Source organism: Pristiophorus japonicus, chromosome 3 (assembly GCF_044704955.1).
Source record: "Pristiophorus japonicus isolate sPriJap1 chromosome 3, sPriJap1.hap1, whole genome shotgun sequence".
In the NCBI taxonomy this organism is placed as follows: domain Eukaryota; kingdom Metazoa; phylum Chordata; class Chondrichthyes; family Pristiophoridae; genus Pristiophorus; species Pristiophorus japonicus.
In genome coordinates, this window is record NC_091979.1 from 172,172,126 (window position 1) to 172,184,257 (window position 12,132).

The 12,132-nt window shown below is 45.2% G+C and overlaps 1 protein-coding gene across 1 annotated transcript in view; it reads right to left on the bottom strand.

Annotated features, from left to right (window-relative positions):
• The window catches only part of vps8 (VPS8 subunit of CORVET complex), a 961,193-nt gene that overhangs the window by 333,498 nt on the left and 615,563 nt on the right, over positions 1 to 12,132 (bottom strand). The window lies entirely within an intron of this gene.

The following is a 12,132-nucleotide window of genomic DNA, read 5'->3' on the forward strand; positions in this document are numbered from 1 at the left end:
CAGGAACGTGCTCCGAGCCAGGAACGTGCTCCGATTCAGAAGCAAGATGTTGCTGCTGACTCTCATGTGTGGTTGGCAATGGGGGTGCGGCATCTTGAGGTGCAGTGCTGCGCTCCGGGATCATTGGGAGCCCTCTGCCACCAGTGTTCTTTGCTACCAGCTCCAGGGCCTCCACCATTCCTTCCATGTTATATATTATTGGTTGGACAAAAACTCGGGTGCCAATTATGTTCTTGGTGCTTACTAGGCTTTTTGCTGCTGGTGAATCTCCCTCGTGCCTCCCACAACAGCCAAACATGCACACACCACAGCCACACAAGCCTTCAGTCCCTCTCAGCTCCCTCTGTCTCTGTCTCCTCTTCTGCTCATGTCATGATGACCCTTGACCTCCTGAATCACGAGAATCGAGCGTTGCCATGCCGTTGCTAAGGACGGCGACACTTTACGGCAGAAGGTCAGCGAGATTTAACGCTAACGCTCATTTCATATCGCTCGCGGTAACACCCAATTTCAAAAATGGATACTAGGTGCTTTGAGAATGGGCGAGAAGCTCGGCAAGAGTCATCAGACACAATAGCCTATATATTTAATAATTAGGTGCCTGAAATAACCAAAGCACAACAGTGATTGACACATGTTTCCAATCCTTACCAAATAAAGCATTGCCTCCATTGGTCCTAGCTACATAAATACAATATGATTTATTTATTCTGTCTCATACCAAAAGACCTGTCAGGATAGATTCAAGTATCAATCATTTCAAATTTATTAACCCTTACAGTTGGTGCAGGTGTGTTCAGTGTGTTCTGCCCCAGTGCTTTCCATAGTGAACGTGTATGTCAAATGTTTTCTACTTCCTAACTGTATGCTCCATCTAATTGTTTCCCTAATAAAGTTGATGGATGTCAGTATCTGCCTTTCGGGATAGAGGTGGGTCCAATGCCTCCTTGTGCTGGGATTGTTGATGGTCCTGCAATATCTGGCAGCCCAGTTATTCATGCTATTGGCTGCCTGGGTCTGAAAGTTGTGCCATCATTTGAATGGTGGCAGTTGGGTGATGAGTATGTGGCTTTGCCCTGAGAGTAGGGTTGCCAACTCTGGTATGATGCATTGCTGGAGATTTAATCATGTAACATTTGATCACATGGTGTTCCGATCACCATGCGATGCTTAACCACGTGACATTTCATAGAAACATAGAAAATAGGTGCAGGAGTAGGCCATTCGGCCCTTCGAGCCTGCACCGCCATTCAATGAGTTCATGGCTGAACATGCAACTTTAGTACCCCATTCCTGCTTTCTCGCCATACCCCTTGATCCCCCTAGTAGTAAGGACTACATCTAACTCCTTTTTGAATATATTTAGTGAATTGGCCTCAACAACTTTCTGTGGTAGAGAATTCCACAGGTTCACCACTCTCTGGGTGAAGAAGTTTCTCCTCATCTCGGTCCTAAATGGCTTACCCTTATCCTTAAGACTGTGACCCCTGATTCTGGACTTCCCCAATATTGGGAACATTCATCATGTGATATTAGCCCACTGTTTGCAAATGTTATTGAATTTACCTTAGTTGAGTGTCTTAATACCTGTATGACCAAGCCCCGAATAAAATATTTGATTTTTTGTTTTATGAGATGAATAACATAATTTATAAATCAAACAGAAAAGAATAGAAAGATTTAAGGATAAGTAATGTTGAAATAAAAGCTACATCTGTGATGGTTCTAAAGTATGGACCGTAGTGAAAAACACCAAGTAAATACAACTGATTCAACAAAAAATCATCGTTATAAGTAACTAAAGTTTACGTACAATTTTATGACATTTTACAATACATAGCAAGTTATAAAAATAATAAAACAAAACCAAATTCAAACCTAATTCAAACCACTGACTCCCACTCCCCAAAACAGAAGCCCAGCTCAGGGAGGTGAGACTCAGTCCTCAGAGAGAAGCACCAAAGCACTGAGCAAAACAGCAGTTACTGAAGCAATATAAAAGCTGACTGTAACACTATTACACGCTCTTATAAGGTTTGTGAAAATAGTCATATTGAATGCATTTCCACAAGCATTGCATGGTTCTAAAATGCACTTAAATTAACAATCGTAGTAATTCTAGAGTGAACAGCAGAGAAGACCTTTCACCTCGGGGCAGATGCTAATCTGGCCTAGACTACTTCGTTTTTCTGAAGATTAAATATTTAAGTTCCTCTGCAACCCCAAACATACAGATTCCAGCTGAGTAAATTTGAGTTTATTCTGATTAAGCCAGCAATATATTAATAACATGTTCACCAACTCTGCCACATTTTGCGAAAGTCTCATTCATGAGATCATTATCTCATGCTTCAGGGTGGCCACGCAGTGTGGCGGCCCCGACCTGTGAGAGACCATCAGCGGCAGGTCGGGGCCATAAAAGGAGCAGCGAGCGGCGGCCATGGGCAGCGTGGCAGCATATCACTTCAAGGTACAGCGCAAATTGGTGCAGGAGGGCGACAGCAGCGAAAAGGGACATCATCAAGGTCCAGGTCAGTGATTGGAGCGTGGGCAGATACATCAGAAGCGGCGAGGTCGGGGCAAAGGAGTAGCGAGAGAATGTAGAGGGATGTGATCAGGACCCAGGAGAGGCGCGAGTTCGGGGCCAGAAGAGGCGAGGGCCCAGGGGCAGCACGGGCCAGCCCACACTGCGATGTGTGTGTGCACTAGGCCCATGCAGTAGAGCTGGTCTCCAGTTGTCTTGGTTAATCCTTGCTACTGGACCAAGACCTAGCTCTGGCAAGCCCATGTGGTGGCTGGTGTGCAACGGCCACCACACGTTAAAAAAAATCCATGCACAGGCATCTTCCAGCCTTCAAGATGTACTTCGGGATCTGAAATATTAGGTTCTTCATTGAAACACCTGTGAACTCATCCCTTTTTGGCGTGGAAGTAAGTCATCCTCGCTTCGAGGGTCTGCCTATGATGATGATGATGATAATGTAGCAGCAGAAAAATTAAACGCAACTGACTTCTACTTAAGCTGATGATGCAAAAGGTTGTGGTGAATACATACATAAAACATTTAATTCAAGCCACCTGCAACACAAGGCTTGTGTTATGATTTCAGCTCTCTCTCAATGCTCTTTATTAATACTTACCACAAAAGAGAATTTCTGTAGACAGGTCCACGCCTCATGCATGAAACGACTGTGAATAATCTGCCTCAGAATTAACAATGCACCCTTGTTCTGCTGAAGTACAAACCAGAAATAGTACAGATTCCTAGTGTACACTCCTGATCTCTCCAACAGACTGAAAAACACTATGACAACACACCATACACACGAGGCAAAAATGGCTGATCAGTAACAATCTTCTGCATCAGTGTGTAATATCCAAGGACACACAGGCTAGTCAATTCAAACGTAAGGATTGGTCGGTTTACTTAACCCTGACCAGATCTGGCAACCTCTCACATCCTTTGAGCATAATGGTTTATGTTATATATGTATACTTGTATTTACTCTGGATCTGGCAACCTCTCACATCCTTTGAGCATAATGGTTTATGTTATATATGTATACTTGTATTTACTCTGTATAGCCACCAGAGGGCTCAACCCCTGGAGTCCCAAGGGATCCCATAATCCATTGGGAGCACAGGTATTTAAGGAAGCTTCACAGGTTGGAGAGGCACTCTGGAGACTTGCAATAAAAGACTACAGTCACACTTTACTTTGAGCTCACAGTGTTCAGTCTGACTCTTTCTCCATACACTACAACTGGCAAAGAGATACAGATAGCGAACCAAAAGATGCAGAGAACAGTGGGCATCCTGGAGAAATTCTCGGAGGGAGATGATTGGGAAACTTTTGTGGAGTGACTCAACCAATACTTCGTGGCCAACGAGCTAGATGCGCTGCCAAACGAAAGGCGAGCCTCCTCACCGTCTGTGGGGCACCAACAGATGGCCTCATGAAGAATCTGCTCACTCCAGCGAAACACACGGAGAAATCGTACGACGATTTGTGCACATTGGTCCGAGAGCATTTGAACCCGAAGGAAAGCGTTCTGATGGCGAGGTACCGATTCTACACCTACAAAAGGTCTGGAGGCCAGGAAGTGGCGAGTTATGTCACCGAGCTAAAATGCCTTGCAGGACATTGCGAATTTGAAGGACATTTGGAGCACATGCTCAGAGACTGTTTCGGACTTGGCATTGGCCACGAAACCATACTTTGCAAACTTTTGACTGTAGAGACCCCAACCTTGAGTAAGGCCATCGCAATAGCCCAGGCGTTCATTGCCACCAGTGACAACATGAAGCAAATCTCTCAGCACACAAGTGCTGCTACAAGTACTGTGAACAAAGTGATGTTGTTTTCGAATCGTAACGTACAGGGCAGGTCACACATACCTGCAGCTACACGTCCGCAGAGGTCTGAGTCCACCATCAAGGGTGATGAATGCAAGGCCATTAACACCTTGTTGGCGCTGCGGGGGTGATCATCGCTTCCATTCATGCCGATTCAAAGAGTACGTTTGCAATGGCTGTGGAACAATGGGACACCTCCGAGTGTGCAGGCGAGCTGCAAAGCCTGTTAAACCTGCAAACCACCATGTTGCAGAAGAGGACAGGTCCACGGAGGATCACGATGAAGCAGGGCCTCAGATCGAGGAGGCAGAGGTCACCACGAATTGTCCCCCAATAATGCTGAATGTTGAACTAAATGGACTCCCGGTGTCAATGGAGCTGGACACGGGCGTGAGCCTGTCCAACATGGGCAAAAAGACTTTCGAAAGGCTGTCGTGCAACAAGGCCTCAAGGCCAATCTTAACTCCAGTTTGCACGAAACTAAGAACTTACACGAAAGAACTGATTCCTGTAATCAGCAGTGCTACTGTAAAGGTCTCCTACAATGGAGCGGTGCACAAGCTACCACTCTGGGTGGCATTGGCCGATGCTCGGCAGGAGCTGGCTGGGAAAGATATGCTGGAACTGGGACAATGTCCGAGCGCTATCGCCCGCTGACGACACTTCGTGTGCCCAGGTCTTAAACAAATTTCCTTCGCTGTTCGAACCAGGCATCGGGAAATTCCAAGAAGCAAAAGTGAAGATCCACTTAATTCCAGGGGCGCGACCCATCCATCACAAGGCAAGAGCAGTACCGTACATGATGAGAGAAAGGGTAGAGATCGCGCTAGACCGGCTGCAAAGAGAGGGCATCATTTCCCCAATCGAGTTCAACAAGTGAACCAGTCCTATCGTCTCTGTCCTATCGGCACCGTCTGAATCTGTGGCAATTACAAAGTAACTCAATCGTTTCTCCCTGCAGGACCAATACCCACTACCAAATCCGACGACCTCTTTGCAATGCTGGCGGGAGGAAAGACGTTCACGAAGCTGGATCTGACTTTAGCCTACATGTCGCAGGAACTGGAGGAATCATCGAAGGTCCTTACCTACATCAACATGCACAAAGGTCTTTTTGTTTACAACAGATGCCCATTTGAATCCGATCGACGGCGGCGATATTCCAGAGAAACATGGAAAGCTGACAGAAGTCGGTCCTGCGCACCGTGGTCTTCCAGGACGACATCTTGGTCACAGGTTGGAACACAATCGAGCATCTGCAGAACCTGGAGGAGGTTCTTATTCGACTCAACCGCGTGAGGCTCAGATTAAAACGCTCGAAGTGCGTTTTCCGGGTGCCTGAAGTGGAGTTCCTGGGAAGGAGGATTGCGGCGGACGGCATCGGGCCCACCAACGCGAAGACGGAGACAATCGAGAATGCACCGAGGCCACAGAATGTGACGGAGCTGTGTTCGTTTCTGGGACTCTTGAACTACTTTGGGTAACTTCTTACCGGGTCTCAGCACACTGCTAGAACCACTACATGTCTTACTACGAAAAGGGGGCGAATGGGTTTGGGGCAAAAGCCAAGAAAATGCCTTTGTAAAAGCGAGAATATTGTTATTTTCAAACAAATTGCTTGTGTTGTATGATCCATGTAAGCGTTTGGTACTAGCATGTGATGCGTCGTCATATGGCGTTGGGTGCGTATTGCAACAAGCTAATGGTTTCTGGAAACTACAACCGGTTGCTTATGCATCCAGGAGTCTGACTAAGGCTGAGATAGCCTACAGCATGATTGAGAAAGAAGCGTTAGCGTGTGTCTATGGGGTAAAGAAAATGCATCAATACCTGTTTGGGCTAAAATTCGAATTGGAAACTGACCATAGGCCACTGAAATCCCTGTTTTCTGAGAGTAAAGGGATAAATACCAGCGCATTGGCCCGCATCCAGAGATGGGCGCTCACATTATCCGCATACGACTACACCATCCGGCACAGGCCAGGCACAGAAAACTGCACCGATACTCTCAGTAGGCTGCCATTGCCCACCACGAGGGTGGAAATGGCGCAGCCCGCAGATCTAGCCATGGTTATGGAAGCATTTGAGAGTGAGCAATCACCCGTCGCTGCCCGGCAGATCAAAACCTGGACAAGCCAGGACCCCTTATTATCTCTAGTCAAAAGCTGTGTGTTTCTCGCGAGCTGGTCCAGTGCCCCAGTGGAAATGCAGGAAGAGATAAAGCCGTTCCAGCGGCACACAGATGAAATGTCTATACAGGCAGACTGCCTTCTGTGGGGCAATTGAGTAGTGATCCCCAAGAAGGGCACAGACACCTTCATCAATGACCTCCACAGTACCCACCCAGGCATCGTAATGATGAAAGCGATAGCCAGATCCCATGTGGTGGCCCGTTATTGATGCGGACTAAGAGTCCTGCGTTCACAGATGTAATACATGCTCGCAGTTAAGCAATGCACCCAGGGAGGTGCCGCTAAGTTTATGGTCTTGGCCCTCCAAACCGAGGTCTCGAGTACACGTTGACTATGAAGGCCCATTCTTGGGTAAAATGTTCCTTTTGGTTGTAGACGCGTACTCCAAGTGGATTGAATGTGAGATAATGTCGGCTAGTACGTCCACTGCGACTACTGAAAGACTGCAGGCCATGTTTGCCACACACAGCCTACCCGATGTCCTGGTGAGCGCCAACGGGCCATGTTTTACCAGTGCTGAGTTCAAAGAATTCATGACCCGTAACGGGATCAAACATGTCACATCTGCCTTGTTTAAACCAGCGCCCAATGATCAGGCAGAGAGCAGTGCAAACCATCAAGCAAGGCTTGAAGAGGGTAACTGAAAGCTCATTGCAGACTCGCCTATCCCGAGTCCTGCTTAGCAACCGCACGAGACCCCACTCACTCACTGGGATCATACCTGCTGAACTGCTCAAGAAAAGAACACTTAAGACAAGGCTCTCGTTAGTTCACCCTGATCGACATGAACAGGTAGAGAGCAGGCGGCTTCAACAAAGTGCATACCATGATAGCGCAAATGTGTCACGTGAAATTGAAGTCAATGATCCTGTATTTGTATTAAATTATGGACATGGCCTCAAGTGCCTTCCCGGCACTTTCGTGGCCAAAGAGGGGAGCAGGGTGTTTCGGGTCAGACTTTCAAATGGACTCATTCACCGGAACACTTGAACCAAATCAAACTCAGATTCACGGACTATCCTAAGCAACCCACCTTGGACCCTACCTTTTTTGATCCCCCAACATACACACCAGTGGCAACCGGCACCACGGTTGACCACGAAGCAGAACCCATCATCCACAGCAGCCCAGCAGGGCCCAACACACCAGGCAGCCCAGCAAGGCCAGCTGCACAGCAGCCCAGCGAGGGCCCAACAAATGATTCAACAATACCAGCTTTCACACCGAGACGATCAACCAGGGCAAGAAGGGCCCCAGATCGACTCACATTGTAAATAGTTACACTATTGACTTTGGTGGGGGGGTGGGGGCGGGGAGTATTGTTATATATGTATACTTGTATTTACTCTGTACAGCCACCAGAGGGCTCATCCCCTGGAGTTCCAAGGGATCCCATAATCCCTTGGGAGCACAATTATTTACGGAGGCTTCACAGGTTGGAGAGGCACTCTGGAGACCTGCAATAAAAGGCTATGGTCACACTTTACTTTGAGCTCACAGTGTTCAGTCTGACTCTTTCTCCATACACAACAGTTTAAAAGTAAAGGCTTGTCTTTTTTGTGTTATTTGTGGGAAAGAATATTACTAACAGAGTGAAATATGAAAGAATGAAACATGAAACAGATGAATACCTCTATGAAAACACTAGTATCTCACTTAGTAATTTAAAACCTGACATTACATTGGTGGGTAGGTGACCTTTCCTCACAGTTGAATCACAGCCTCAATTTGAGACAGGTTATTTGTCTTGAGAAGACTTCTGGCTGATCGAGGAAATCAGCAAGTGCACTGAAATATTATGCAATACCAAGAATTGGTACAAAAAAAACCTATTTACTATAAAACAGTAACCCGCAGCTCCAAGAGAATGAGGGGTAGATTAGTTTAACATCTGTAGTGGGGAAAATGCTTGAAACTATCATTAAGAAATAGCGGGACATCTAGATAGGAATAGTGCAATCAAGCAGACGCAGCATGGGTTCATGAAGAGGAAATCATGTTTAACTAATTTACTGGAATTCTTTGAGGATATAACGAGCATGGTGGATAGAGGTGTACCGATGGATGTGGTGTATTTAGATTTCCAAAAGGCATTCGATAAGGTGCCACACAAAAGGTTACTGCAGAAGATAGAGGTACGCGGAGTCAGAGGAAATGTATTAGCATGGATAGAGAATTGGCTGGCGAACAGAAAGCAGAGAGTCGGGATAAATGGGTCCTTTTCGGGTTGGAAATCGGTGGTTAGTGGTGTGCCACAGGGATCGGTGCTGGGACCACAACTGTTTACAATATACATAGATGACCTGGAAGAGGGGACAGAGTGTCGTGTAACAAAATTTGCAGATGAGACAAAGATTAGTGGGAAAGCGGGTTGTGTAGGGGACTCAGAGAGGCTGCAAAGAGATTTGGATAGGTTAAGCGAATGGGCTAAGGTTTGGCAGATGGAATACAATGTCGGAAAATGTGAGGTCATCCACCTTGGAGAAAAAAATAGTAAAAGGGAATATTATTTGAATGGGGAGAAATTACAACATGCTGAGGTGCAGAGGGACCTGGGGGTCCTTGTGCATGAATCCCAAAAAGTTAGTTTGCAGGTAATCAGGAAGGCGAATGGAATGTTAGCCTTCATTGCGAGAGGGATGGAGTACAAAAGCAGGAAGGTCCTGCTGCAACTGTATCTGGTATTGGTAAGGCTGCACCTGGAGTACTGCGTGCAGTTTTGGTCACCTTACTTAAGGAAGGATATACTGGCTTTGGAGGGGGTACAGAGACGATTCACTAGGCTGATTCCGGAGATGAGGGGGTTACCTTATGATGATAGATTGAGTAGATGGGTCTTTACTCGTTGGAGTTCAGAAGGATGAGGGGTGATCTTATAGAAACATTTTAAATAATGAAAGGGATAGACAAGATAGAGGCGGAGAGGTTGTTTCCACTGGTGGGGGAGACTAGAACTAGGGGGCACGGCCTCAAAATACGGGGGAGCCAATTTAAAACCGAGTTGAGAAGGAATTTCTTCTCCCAGAGGGTTGTGAATCTGTGGAATTCTCTGCCCAAGGAAGCAGTTGAGGCTAGCTCATTGAATGTATTCAAGTCACAGATTTTTAACCAATAAGGGAATTAAGGGTTATGGGGAGCGGGCGGGTAAGTGGAGCTGAGTCCATGGCCAGATCAGCCATGATCTTATTGAATGGCGGAGCAGGCTTGAGGGGCTAGGTGGCCTACTCCTGTTCCTAATTCTTATGTTATGTTCTTATGTTCTAAGAGATATTTTTTCATGGAATGTCTTTCTCGAAAAACAATTAGGAAGATTACACATAGTAAGCAATCACCATGTTCCTTATTTACCCCAGTAATGATGGGCACAGCAGCACCAAAGAGGTTTCCATTTTCCCATTTAAGCTGTCAAATCAAGACTACTTGAAACATGCAAAAAACCACAGATAACTGCCTTGCAGATGGTCTTTAAAGGACATGATCAGCCATGATCATATTGAATGGTAGTGCAGGCTCGAAGGGCCGAATGGCCTGCTCCTGCACCTATTTTCTATGTTTCTATCAACTCTTGCAGGTTGACCTATGAAGTGATTGCTGTGTGAGTAGAATCAATTGAATCTTTTGCTGTTGATTCCTGCCCTGCCAGGAAGTAACACAAGGAGAGACATTCTTTTACCGAATTTTCTAACTTCTGTTTATTAATGGTTTTTTCTAATGCCTGGTTTCCAAATAAATGAACTGCCAAAATTGATGAAGGTTCTTTGCCCTATTTATGTAAACTGGCACTTTACATTTCAGTTAAGTGATATTTCTCAGTGAAGTGGCAGCTAAAATTTCAGCACTATCACTTTGTTAAAGAAACAAAGCTCACGAAACAACCTGAAGCCATAAGGAACATTGATATTTAAGGATTGACATTATATTTAATGAGGGCTATTAATAAAAAGAGAAACAAATTACAAGATTAAGTATAAAGACTGAACTGATTCTACCTCTTGCTTGGGGGTGGCATTCATGTGTTACAAATGACTACCTAAGAATAAAGGGCATCATATTGCAGATTGCAGATATCCTTCAGAAACCAAAACACCATCTCTACCACATCTGTTGGAGATTTTGAAAGGAATCCATCATCCAGTAATGTTTGTCTTTTTGTAATGAACACTGGCACATCACACCAAACTGATTAAATCATGTTCATGGCATGTGTCAACACAACATTTACTCGTGGCACAGCAAACCTTCTGAGCGGAGGCTTTGCTGGTTCCAGAAGTAGGCCATTACTGATAGTTGAAACCCCAACTAATCCACACAGGTCCTTTAAAGAATCATATCAGCAAAGCAAATGTCCTGAGAGTCACTGTTCAGAATCTAACTAATCATCTGGACCACAAGGTCTTATGCTTTGGGTTGTCAATGTGTCAGTCCATGCTGAAAACCAGGAAGCTTGAGAATCAGAGCTTCCTGGCCCAAGTATGGGCTCACAAAAATGACAATCATCTCGTCCTTTGATCAAAGCTCCATGCTATGAAGTGAAATTAAATAAAGATGTTCAGGAATTGTCCCTTGATAGACTGTCTAGCACTACTGCTGTGACATCCAGGCACCTGAGACAGAACTCTAGCTCTGCGTAGGTTGTAATCCCAGATATTATCAATAAAACACTGTGAAAACCTGTTCTCAGCAGAAGGAACAATGTAAAAATTCATTTGAAGAACAGTAACATTTTTCTCCTCCACCCTTAAGACCGTGAAGAGAATCTAAAACTGCATAGTGGTAAGAGACAAAACCAGAAGGTGTGATCGGCTTTTTCTGGTGTAGGAGACAACTGAGCAGGTCTCCTACTTATAAGTCAGAGGGAAATCAAGGATTGCCTCAAATTGAGACCGTCATACAGGAATTGGCAAAGAATGTCCTTGGTGATTTTCTGCAGTGGGATGATCACAATTGCTGATTGCATGTGGAGGTTGAATCAAATTACACTTTTAGGATATTTAAATTTTATGTCAGTTATTGGTAGCATCTTTGTTTGCAGAGTGCAAAGAATGTCTGTAAAGGCAGTGATTCTTGTTGTTCTTCTCTGAGCCTGAACAGTATGTTGGGAAGATAATTGTGGTGCTGATGAGGGAGAAGGGGATAAGTACGATCGTGTCCTCGCCAAGGCATCTAGTGCCATTCCCTTTATTATTTTTAAGTGCAGACTACACAGGTGATAACTGAAGGCATCTCATATTTATCATGGCCAAATGTTTCCTGCTGCTCATCATCACCTCATTCTGCATTAATTTTCAATTCAATTCATGATATAAACTACCAGCGGAGAAGATTTGTGGTAAACAACAGGAAGGTGGAATGAGCATTCAATGAAACATGCCTTCTGGACCATTAAAAACATAAAAGGAGAGAGAAAAATTAAGGTAAATAAATATGGAAAAGATCTATCCTCATGGATCAGTGGGTAAACACATTGTTTTATGTGGCAATGAGTCATATAGATCAGGAAAGCCCAACATTCAATCACTGATCTGTGCTGAGTTAGCCAATCTCAGTTGGGTTGTTGGTGGGGCATTGAAATTGGTGTCACTGC